The sequence below is a fragment of the Diadema antillarum genome, unplaced genomic scaffold, assembly GCF_040938485.1.
Source record: "Diadema antillarum isolate AM-2024a unplaced genomic scaffold, OU_Dant_1.0 seq00000238_RagTag, whole genome shotgun sequence".
Classification (NCBI taxonomy): domain Eukaryota; kingdom Metazoa; phylum Echinodermata; class Echinoidea; order Diadematoida; family Diadematidae; genus Diadema; species Diadema antillarum.
Window position 1 is genome coordinate 733,365 of NW_027271285.1, and position 11,488 is coordinate 744,852.

The following is an 11,488-nucleotide window of genomic DNA, read 5'->3' on the forward strand; positions in this document are numbered from 1 at the left end:
TAGCATTAATCAACCTAACGGCTGGCAGCAAGGCTTATTTTGTTTACCTTTCAGCCAATCACAGCTCGCCATTTCGCCCGTATGGTTTCCTTCGCTTCATTGTTTCGTTTCTGGCTGTCTGTTCATTCATGCGATTTCACTCTGATGAGTGCATGTCGAAAAGCTTTAGTATGTCTGTGTTGAATGCTATTTTCCGACAGAAGATTTTTCTGAAAGTCAATGTATTATTAATTGGCTATTAAGCTGTACGCATGAGTGAGCACATTCGTTTTTGTCCTCCAAGGCACAAAATTAAAAATGGCAAAAATGACATGTTCTCTTTCATTTGCAAATGCCCTTCACGATAATATTGACAACAAAAGACCAGTTTAACACAATTAGAGACTTGAATGAAATGGGAAAAATAAGTTTTTGTTCCCTAAAGGGGAAAAATAAGAATTTTCTGTCAAGTCAAAGTTCAAATGAAATAGGGAATAAAATGCATAAAGATGATTAAATGGGCAGAATCTATCTATCTATTTCCTTTAAACTAGTGATTTAAAATCCATGTGACAATTTCAAGAACCAAACATTATTCGCAATTTTCCAATCTGAAAAAAAAGTTCAAATTTGTACCATTTTTGTTGAACTTCTCTTATTTCATTTGAATTTACATTTGACATAAGTTGCTTTATTTTCCTGCATTATTTTTAGCCTTCATTGGTCTTTTGGGCTTTACAGATATCATAGAGATCAAAGGTTTGTTTTTGCAACTTAATTTATGTTTCTTTTTGTGTGAAATTTTTTGTTTGTTCTCATTGTTCTATGGAAGAGCACATACGCATGAATGACAACTTGTTCAGTTTTGCAATTTTTACTTTTGTGCCCTGGAAGAGAAAAACAAAGGTGTTCAACTCGTTAAGTTTCCCTTTTTGTTGACCTAATAGGGTTGGTAGCCAATACCTTCAATCATGGTATATAATACATTAGCTTTCAGCCAAATATTCTATGAGAGATCTTAATTTGAAAAAGCGTTTACTTTTTTTTTTTTTGGCCGAGTGTATTATGTCAAGTTCAGTGCCCCATGCCTTCTATTACCCTAACAATGAGTGCGCCTCCACCGATTACGTAATACCAGAGCTTCGCAGTTACCCCTGGACACAATACGCGTTACCATGGAATGCGGTGTCTGGAGAACTCGTTGATGTCGGGCAGGTTCACACAAAATCCGAATCCTGACGACAAACGCCAAAAATCGGGTCAAGAGAAAGTCAGCGTGTGCAACCTAATTCAAATTCCTACTCAAATCAACAGAAAGGCTTATGCACTGCCATCTTTTCTTCCTACCAAAGGCAGATCTTTGAACAACAAATTTGACGAGTTTTATGCCGTCATTCTCGATCAAAACGTCGGATTCGCTGTGGCGACTGAAACCTGGTTTAGCCACGATCAACCGATTCAGACGATGTATGGTCGCTGATTTTGACGTTTTCTACAAATCACGTCAGAAAACAAGAGGAGGTGGAGTTGCCGTGTATGCCAGAGATGAACTTCGTCCTCAACATCTGGATGTTACAGTTCCGCCTGATCCTATGTCACATTTCAGAAGCTTTATACCAGTTTTAAGCTGTAAATCGTGCGATTATGGAAGATGTTCTACGTGCTAAACACAAAATGCATATATGTATTTTGGCTTATTCTTACTTTAAAAAAGATATGAACATGAATTGTCTCAAATTGTGACTTTTCTTCGAGGTTGAAAATCCATGCTTTCTTTAGGTGGAGCGTGAGAGCAACCCCTTCCCCAGCCGCGAGTCTCACCAAATATCGTAAGACTTGTTCTGATAGGTCTTTAAAGGACAAGTTCACCTTCATAAACATAAGGATTGAGAGAATGCTGCAATATTAGTAGAACGCATCAGTGAAAGTTTGAGGAAAATTGGACAATCGATGCAAAAGTTATGAATTTTTCAAATTTTTGTGTTGGAACCGCTGTATGAGGAGACTACTATAGCTTATGAGTCATATGCGTACAACAATATAAAGAAAATGTAAAGAAAATTTAACATATTTTCACTTTTTTCGCATAATAAAAGAGCACTTGACTTGCCTCTTTCTAAGGGCAGGGGGAATAATATTACCCATAACATATGTCGGTAACGAGTCAAGGGAATGTGTACTTTTTTCAAAAGATGAAATTTTGTGAAAATCTCTTTATATTTTCCTCATATTGTTGTACGCATGTGACATCTAAGTTATTCATACACTGCAGTAGTCTTCTCATCCAGCGGTTACTGCACAAAAACTTCAAAAATTCATAACTTTTGAACGGATTGTCCGATTTTCCTCAAACTTTCAATGATTTGTTCTACTAATATTGCTACATTCTCTCAATCCTTATGTTTATGAAGGTGAACTTGTCCTTTAATGATGGAATGTTTGACAGCAAGCAACAAATTGCGGGCAGCAATCTCGACTACGAGTGTGACGTCAGAAACTTACAGGTGGTATTGAGCAATAATAGGCCCAATATGTATTTCCTTATAACGTGCTTGTAAATAATATTGTACGTCCAGATATTGTTTATTACAATGTATTCCGAAGCCATTCGAATCCCAAAATGAAATACGATTGGTTTTCCGAGGATTCACTACTCCCAAACACAAATTCCGTTTACCTAAATTTTTACAAACCGGAAATGAGATATAGGGTTCGTTCATCAAAGTCGTCCAGACATTTATTGTGCGTCATTTCCGAAAATATGTTAATCCGAAAATGAAGTAACAAGCGTACGCACTGCTCGGTAATCAGGTCAATTTAGTATCAAAAGAGGGCGGCATGACAATCCAAGTGTCAGTGAAAATTATTTTGCCTTGAATTTCATGGTATTGTCAAGAGAATAAGACGTCTGGACCCCCAAACCTTGAAAGATGTCGCTGAATTTTCAGCCATGAAGGAGACAGCAAATACACTGAGATCCCATTGTCACGACCACGGTTATATCTCGCATGAACAACTAGGTCCCATGATTATTGTCTATACAAGAGTACAAGAATTATTAGGGACTATTCTTGTGTTGTACTACTTGTAGGCCTACTAGCTTTAACTACTATGCTATTGTCGGCCGAAACAAAATTTCGATAATTCTACAAGGATGATAACGGTCTGGAAGAATTTGTTATAATCGCCAGTCCTGTATCGACATTCTGGGATCATGCTGGGATGCCCTGTGGAGACAGAGCGAATGGCTAGAGTTCGAAATAAGCGGCATTATCTAGAAAGTATTAAAACTAAAAAGTGGAGGAAGGAGACTGGTAGATGACACGAAAGAGCAAACCACTGTAACTTTGTCTCAAACCATCATTCTTATTTGAAAAGATTGGTCAACGTTGCCAGCAATGCTGCTGAAAGAATTAATGGGATTGTGTAGTTTTGGTTGGGATGTGTATTCAAGTTAAAGTTTTTGGCGAGATAGGCCTAATTTGAAACCAAGAACTATTTAGTAGGAGCATACAATTCTACGAAGAATTCACAGTCTATTTTGACGAAAATCGGTTTTGAAATATCTGATATATACAAAAATGTATCAAACCAAATGGTGGTAATGAAAGTTGGGTCCCACCTTTAATTAGGACCTTTTTGGGGGGATTTCTCAGCTGTTTCAAAACCAATTTTTAAACAGGTTAACTTTGACTACCTCTTATTTATTCTCGTGCCCTTTCGTAATTTCACTATAGGAGGTTCCATAAACTTCATAATGTTTCTCATTATTTCACAAAGAAAGCTTGAAACCTGAATCCCCATCTCAACCAAAACTATACTATTAGAACTCAGTCAGTGAATATGAACAATCTCTAGAGACCAGAAACCTATGAATATCTGTCAGCTCATTGCAAGAAACACCGAACACTACGTCAAGTGGTTTTCCTTCAATGGTATACATAACACAGTATGATTGAGGTTGTACATTGTCTTCAGGGGCCGCAACGACCAAATGTCTACGTAGCTGCACCGAGACAGTCGTGAAGACTTATCATCACTATCATGACTCCAACCAGTGAAAAGGGAAATCTTACTTAAAAAACCCAAACAAACAACAAACAAACAAACGAACAAACGAATAAAACTGAAAATCGGGGTCATCCCACTAGACTGACACCACGAGTCATACAGCTCACGAGTTCGACATTGAAAACAGGTCCATGAGTCATACAGCTCACGAGTCATACAGCTCATGAGTTCGACACTAGGCAAATTAAGCCCATGAGTTCGACACTAGGTAAAAACAGCCCACGAGTTCAACAGGTCTCGTGGGCCTTGTTGGCTTAGTGTCGAACTCATGGGCTGTATGACTCGTGAGCATAGGCGCCGGAAGTGGGGGGGGGGGGGGCAGGGGGGCGGCCGCCCCCCCCCCCCCCATCCAAAAAGTGGGGGGGGGGGGGGGGGCAAAACGCATTTCCCCCCCCCAAAAAAAAAATAATAATAAGAAGAAGAATAAATGAATAAACAAAGAAAATAAAATAGATATGTATATATATGAATAAAAGGGAAAAAATATGGCTACAAACGGCAGCTTTTGGACTGTAAAATGTCAAAATTTTCAAGCTCGCTCGCTTCGCTCGCTCGCATCCAGCAGTTGAGCCCGGTGCGCCTCCCCCTTAATTTCTAAAGCGAAAAACATAGCTACGACGGCAGTTGTTGGACTCCAGAATGTCAAAATTTTCAAGCTCGCTCGCTTCGTTCGCTCGCATTGAATCGTTATGCCATTCTTTTAATGTTTCTGACAGTAATTGCCAGTAGTTGCGCCCGATGCCCCCACCCCTTAATTTCCAAAGCGAAAGATAAATATAGCTACAAACGGGAGTTTTGGGACTGTAACATGTCAAAATTTTCAAGCTCGCTCGCGAATTGAATCGTTATGCCACTCTCCTAACGTTACTGCCAGTAATTGCCAGCAGTTGCGCCCGATGCCCCCCCCCCCCCCTTAATTTCCAAAGCGAAATATGTAGCTACAAACGGGAGTTTTTGGACTGTAAAATGTCAAAATTCTCAAGCTCGCTCGCTTTGCTCGCTCGCATTGAATCCTTATGCCATTCTCCTAATGTTGCTGCCAGTAATTGCCAGCAGTTGCGCCCGATGCACCGCCCCATTAATTTCCAAAGCGAAATATATAGCTACAATTAAAACTCCAGTTTTGGAACTGTAGAATATCAAAATTTTCAAGTTCGCTCGCTTCGCTCGCTCGCATTTTATTGTTATGCCATTCACCTTATGTTGCTGACAGTATATAATTTGTCGATCGTTTCACACCGTCATTCCATAATCCATGTAAGGAAAACGTACAATGTTCCTCAATGACTGCGTTGTTGAATGTATCACATTCCGTAATGTATTGTAGTCCCATTATTGCTCACGCACACACGCACAAGCATACAGACCGTCAAAATTACTTGATGGTTCCCCCCATGTTTCGACCCACCGTACGCCACTTTACATATAATATAAATATATATATATATATATATATATATATATATATATATATATATACATGACATGACATATACATATATATACATACATCATATACATATATATATATATATATAATAGATGTGTGTGCGTGCGTGTGTGTGTGTGTGTGTGTGTGTGTGTGTGTGTGTATGTGTATATTGTGTAACATATGCATGGTCTAATCTTGAGCCCCCTCCAGTGTTTGCCCCCCAATCCAAAACTGCTTCCGGCGCGCCTGCTCGTGAGCTGTATAACTCATGGGCTGTATGACTTGTGAGCTGTTTGACTTGTGGGCTGTATGACTCGTGGGTGTCGATCTCATGACGTGCACCCCTGAAAATCAAGCTCCATCTGACTTCTACAAAGAATAAGGGAGTACCTCTCTTCATAAAATATCGCAGATTCAAGCAATTCCTTGTGAACTAAGTAAGTGCCCAAAAGAGCACGAGGACTTGACGCTTGACTTCAATGACAGCAGCAAGGCGGTTGGAAAATAAGCAGAAGAAACACATGGTTGAATACAATATCAAGGTAACAGCAGTGATATAGTACAATGTGCTGGTTGAGGTGAGGATTTAGTTGATAACTTTTTTGTTCGAGGTACTTAGAAACCTCTCCATGAATCTTTATTTCATGGTCATGTCAAAACCGATTTTCATCAAATAAACTTTGAATTCCAATTAGAATAATATGTTATTTCATATTTCATAAGAGATTTCTAATTATCTCCAAAAAATTACCATAAAAAAACGCTGGAAACCTGAAGTCCCGCCTCAACAGAAACTGTACCATCCCTTCAAGGCTTCTATCAACCTTTAGTAATTTTGCTGGGGAGCTAAGTTAGAGGGGTGGTACAGTGTCGGTTGAGATGGGGCTTCAGGTTTCCAATTTTTTTTTTTTTATGCTTATCTTTTTCTTTTTTTTTTGATAATGCAAAATCTTTTATGAAATATGTGTACAAAAGAGCATAATTCTTTCCCGTGTTTTTGATATCTCAACCATTTCAAAACCGATTTTCATTAAATAAACTTGGAATTAGAATTGTATGTTTGCATTTTTTTTTTACATTTTATAAGGTGGTATCTAAATACATGTATTTTGCAAAAAGTTGAAAGCCGAGTCCTCACCTTACCCAATACCATACCACCCCTGTAAATGTTTCACTATATGATGAAAATCCCCGGTTTTCCGTAGCCTTCTCGTGAGTGCAATACATGGATCATTATTTTCTATTTTTTATTTTTTTTTTTATTTTTTTTTTTCAAACAGAGAGCCATCCTAAGCACATAATTATGACTGAGACTACAGAGTGAATTGTATCTACATTGTGCATGTATCTGGTGTCTACCATCCTAAAGACCTTCAGCACATACCTGTCTTGAATTGCTCCACTATCACGATAGGGGCTTTTCAATGTTAGCTTCTCTGAGTTAATCTCTAAAATCACTCTTGAGAAGGCTACGGTGCCAAGGAAGCAGGGATTCTGATCGTAGCAAAATATTTAGGCGAATGATGTGTTGCTGTGCCACAGTTTAAGGTCCTCGACCTCAAAAGAGAGTTTTTCTAACACCTATAGGTCACTAATTCCAAGAATTGCCTGAATCTTCGATCTTTCATGAAGAGGAATCCTCCCTCCTATTCTCGATTGAAGTCAGACCCAGGGAGCTTGATAGTTTTGTTTTGTTTTGTTTGTTTTTGTTTGTTTGTTTGTTTTTTAAACAGTCCTCTTTTCCCCTCATGGGAATCATGATCATAGTGACGATAAGTTTCCGCAACTGTCTCCATGCAGTTTGTAGACATTTGGTCATATCCTTGTGGCTCGGACGTATTTCTTTTGTTAAACTGAAAATAAAATAGGGTTTGTTAAAGGTGAAATTGTTTTGTGTGTACAATACTGTAGCATTTAAAGAGAAATTGAGTAAACATAAAGTGCATGTATGTACTACTGTATATACAGTGTGTAGCAACAGCTTCATAGACGATGATATGATGTAAAGTGCTAGGAAACAAATAAATGAAAGTTATTATCAGAGTGCTGTACAAATGTAATTATTGTGCAATGTATTGTAAAGCTCAATAACTATCAAAACAAAAGAAGACACTATGAGAAAATAGAAACAAGTACCTGTTGCATGTAAATTCACTAGTCACATGACTTTTGTCTACATGATACTTGTTCACACACTTGTCTATGAATGCCCTCAACAAAAACCTGGGGGAAAAAAAATAACCACACAGTTATATCAAACAATGGGTGTCTGTGGCCGGTGTTGAAAACCAACCTAATAAAGGAAGTGACACACATTGCAGGGTGTACGCACATAAAAGAAATTCATATTTATTGAGTAACTGAGTCTTTACTCTCCAATGTGACGAAAACATGCAGAAGTACATGCACACAGAGTGTACAATACAGAACTGGCCATTTAAACTGCATGATACTAATGCCAAGAAGTTCTCACAATTGGATCCAGAAAACCAATATTTGCACGAATCAAATGATTTTGCCAATCATTGCTCTTACAGCAGATTTGTTGTTTCATGTGCTTTCTTTCACTGTTACATATGCAATAATCAGTAGTTTCATATCATTACAGTAGCATGAGATTAATAGATGCTTTGGTCAGGATATAGCCCCCTTTAAAACTAGATAAAGAAAAGAAAATCACCAATAATAAACAAACAAATAAAAACAACAACAAAAACAACAAATAACATAGCTTGAGTTCACAGAGACCATCATTTTGTGAAATCCCCTGAGTACATTCTTTGCAGGATTCTCATTACTGTACTAGTTTTTGCCTTTACCTCAAGAATGCAGCGTCTGCTAAGAACAATACTATTCAACTGGACAAGCTCATTTGGATCCTCTGTAAAACAAAGAGTAAGGCACATTCCCCCTCAATCAACCCTCTGAAATAAAAAAAAAAAAAAGAATATGACAAAAAAAGACTAATGAGAGCTTTAATGAAGCAGAAGATGACATTTGAGAAAGACAAGTCTTTACATATTAAACCATAACCAATCTTTCATGAACATTGAATCCTACTGGAAACAGAAATATCAATAATCACAAATAATGATAATCAAAGCAGCCATCATGATTTGTTTTGCCTAGTTTTCTTTATAATCTCATATACGAATGCATCATTGCAACATCCACATGGATAAGGAACATAATATGCCATTGCTACTTTGCCCATCTGTGACAGAACTACAAGGCAAAATGGCACCATGGCAGTCACCATTTTTTTTTTTCCACCTGCATAATGCATAATATTGTAATGTATATTTAGGATATTTTGGGGATAACTTCCTGTTCATTAACAACTCAACTTAAATTCCCTTGTTTTTGTAAACTCACCTCAGAATATAACACCAAGATTATTTACTATTAATTTCCTGTCGTTAATTACCCTTGCTTGATGTTTACATCAAGGAGTCATTCAATCACCCTTGTAACAACCCTTCTTTGTCCCCGGTTTAATTACTCAAAGATTATATACACACACCTTGTGAACCACCAGACTCTTTGTCTGCCCCTTATCTTATAATACTTCCTCCGCCACAAAAGAACCCCCCTCTTTTAATTGGTCAAACATCACCCCTTAGGACAACCCCTTTGGTCACTCTTTTTAGTTATCCCTTTTTGATTGGATGTCTTACCAAAATTCTCACCCATCACCCATTGAACATTTCCAAGTTTGGTGTTCTTTCCAAGGCCCCAAGAGAGATCATGATTTCGACATCAGAGAGTCAACCTCTACTTGATTTTGCTCTCTCTCCTGCATCTTGATACTTCTATATTTTACTCTGATGTACATACTCGTCATTTAACTTGTCATTGAACTTCATCATGATATTTCTGAACGATTGTGAATAAACACTTTGCATCGATGAAATGTACCAAAACTGTACCTGAGCTCCTTCATTTCTGCTTCATAATAACATTCCAAATGTAACACCACCCGTTACATTACATGGTGGAGAACCCGGCTTGAATTCATCACAAAAACATCGAGGAGAATCCGGTTTCTTTGACTTGACTGCTACGAAAACAAGGAAACACTGCTGATCAACATCAACATCAGCTGCTGCAAGCAAAACAAAGTTGTGGAGAACTGCCACCTATAACCAATAAAGGGAGCAAAGTTTCATCTTCCCAGGACCAATAATTTTTTGTCTTGCTGTACTGTGGATGTCAAAGACTAATTGACGAAACTTATCATTGCACAATTTGCCAGCTCTGTGACAACTCTTCACTAGAACCGCTGCATTCACATTTAGCAACCATTTTTTGCCTGACTGAATTTGAATTTCAACCAAACATTGCCATTCAATGACGAACCATCCACCAGAACTGAAGATGATTGATACCGACGACCCAGACAATGAACTACCCTTATTACTACAGGATTGACAGACTGATCACCCCACCGCTGATGACAGTCAGACCTTCCAGACGACGCCCATGATGTATGTTCCCGCGACCACAGCTGTACGACACGGACATCGTCAACTAGCATCGACACACGACATAATCAACTCAACCCCAACAACCCACGAGGACTACCGGGACCCACAGAAAATTTGTAGAAGACATTATAGACACTTGAAATTGATAATTAATCCATGGAATTGATTTCCCGAACAGTGACACTTCAATTTGGACACATGCACTTATTCTTTTGTTTATTTGTGTGAATGTTACCTTGTTTCGACACATCCTTGGCATCTTATGTATCAACATTAATTTGTGAAACCCTTCATCGTGACCGGTAAGTGAAACACACTTTCATTGTTCCAATTTGAAAGAGAGCGAGCATGAGAGTGGAATATGGAGTACATTATATAGAATTTGGCAATGTTATTGGCAGTCTGCACTAATTTTTAAGATAGGCTGTACTATCGGATGCTGCACTCACTAGAGATAAAGTCAATGGTATAATTTTACTCTCTTTTTCAACAATCAAGAGTTTCTCATTCTGTTATTATTAAAAAAAAAAAATAATAATCACTACCAGCATGGTTAAACAACATGCACAACTAATATCCTTTCATTTTCACCATGTAACAATGACGTAAAATGTGTCCTACCATCACTGACCATAACACTAACAGACCCAATTACAGTTCCACTGAACCTAGACTTGACGACAGACAGAATGAAATGCAATGTGCCCCCAATGACTACTGCCCAGCGAATAATTACTTGAACTGTTCACCACTAACAACCTTGACCACAAATAACATGATATTGTAGCTGGACAGCTAACACAAAATAAAGTTGACCAGTTCATGACAGCCTCCTCAGGCAATATAACAACATGACTTCACCTTTGGACATAAGATAGTACATGAGTACTAACTATACAGACCTAATTAGGGAAAACAATAGAAGACTGACCAATTCTCGTGATGATTGTATAACATGTAAATAGTCTCATGTATCTTTTTTAAGTAGCATAGAGTTCCAGGTGAACAAAAAAAAAGAATATTGTTATGCTTTGTTTACGTTATGTTGTGTTATCAGTTATGTTCTCACGTTATGTAACTTCCTTTTAGTGTGAAACAAAGGCTATGTTAGGAAAGTCATCCTGTCCATTTTAATGTTGACTACTATTATCTTTTGCAAGACAGTATGCCCAGCTAGTGTTTGAACGATATTAATCATATATGGCATCAATATTTGATGTGTAACGAGCTTGAATGACTCGTTTAAATGATACTAACAAGTTTGAAAGTACTTGTTCAATCGTTCATCAATTTGACATCAGTATGGAAGAGCATGGAAGGAAACCTTTGCTTAACAGGATAGGATTGATAGTGAATTTATTCTATGTTGATACTTCAATATGAAGTATATGGGCCCCTTTTAACATAGACGCTATGAATACCTTTAGTGCCCTGTTGACCTTCCACCATATTGATGAGATATTCAGTGGATGAAATTTGAAGTTATTTCAGCATACTCTTTTGTGAAAGATTTGATCAA